Here is a 1,393-nt window from a genome sequence, read left to right as displayed (position 1 = left end):
TGAACTATGTTCAATAAATTTTTATTTTCTTAATTTCTTTTGGAATTACACTAGTTTGGAATTAAAATGAATTCCTTGAGGAGACGATTTGGCCCTTGGGCTAATTATTACACAACTGAACTCCTATACTTGGGATAGCTTTAGAGCTACTCATTTTTCAAGTGATTCAGTAGCCTTAACTTCCTCCTACACAAACTCAAGCAAGGGAGGTGCATGGGGGCAACTGTAACAAGTGTGTGAAGGATCAAAGAATATGGCACACAGCTTTGCACATGCCACAAGTTGCAGTTGTTGTCCAAAGGACAAGAACTAATCTAGCTTTTTAATTATGGGGTGCAGTTTGGGTGCTTGGTCATGGCTTGCGGCTAACTCATAAACCCCTTTAGGTTTGGAAGTGGATGGTTTGGATGGTCTACAAGCAGCAACAGTATTCTACTAAGAATTTTTGGTGAGGTTCTTGAAGAGATCCCAAGCCTCATTCTCATGTTTGGTGAGAAAAGTACCTCCACAAGATGCATATACCATTGACCTATCTAGCTCAGTTAATCCTTCGTAGAAGGTCTGAACCAATTGTCACCTAAGGACTTGGTGATGTGGGCATTTATGTAAGAGGTCCATAAAACGTTCCTAGGTCTCGAAAAATAGTTCCCCATCCACTTGTGAGAAACTAGTGATTGCTCCCCTAAGATGGTTAGTCTTCCCAATTGGGAAGTACTTTTTAAAGAAATCATACTGCATGGTGGCCCAGTTGGTCACCGAGTTTGGCTCTAAGGAAGTTAGCCAATATTTGGCCTTATCCTTCAGAGAGAATGGGAAAAGCCTTAGGCAGAGGGCATCATGACCAAAATTATTGATGTGGATGGTAGAAAAAATTTCAAGGAATTCATCTAGATGCTTGTAAGGATTTTCATTCGAATTTCCATAAAAAAAAATGGGAAGCATCAAGATGATGGAAGTCTTGATCTCAAATTGAACCACCTGGACATCCGAAAATTGGATACAAGATAGCAAGGTGTACATGTTGGTTGTAAAGTAGTCTTTAAGGAGCCAAAGTGGCTGTTCAGCCACCACAGGTTGGTGGGGAGCTTGGGGTTCCGGGATTTGAATCATGGGAATCGAGTTACCTTCAGCCATAATTTTGGGTTCAAACGGCTCAGCAAACTCGAGATTAGAGGTGGATTTCCTAATGGACCTATGGGATCTCTCAATCTTGGGGTATATAGGCACTAACTCTGGATCCAAAGAATGCAAACCCAACATATACACATGCAGCACACAATCAAGACTTCAAAGTAGCAAACAAAAATAAAAATAAAAGAAAAACAAAGAAAAAACAAAGCAATAATATGCTAAACTAGAAATTGGCTCATAACCGTAATTAAGTCCCCGACAA

The 1,393-nt window shown here is 40.1% G+C and overlaps 1 non-coding gene across 1 annotated transcript; it reads left to right on the top strand.

The window, feature by feature from the left end:
• The first annotated feature begins 583 nt into the window (after positions 1-583).
• Positions 584-689, top strand: LOC131161109 (small nucleolar RNA R71). The gene has a single exon (XR_009138268.1). It is a non-coding gene; the product is annotated as a small nucleolar RNA R71 (small nucleolar RNA).
• Positions 690-1,393: the final 704 nt, after the last annotated feature.

Source organism: Malania oleifera, chromosome 7, assembly GCF_029873635.1.
Source record: "Malania oleifera isolate guangnan ecotype guangnan chromosome 7, ASM2987363v1, whole genome shotgun sequence".
Lineage (NCBI taxonomy): Eukaryota > Viridiplantae > Streptophyta > Magnoliopsida > Santalales > Ximeniaceae > Malania > Malania oleifera.
Note: the sequence above shows the minus strand (reverse complement) of the source record. Positions and strands in the feature narration are given on the sequence as shown.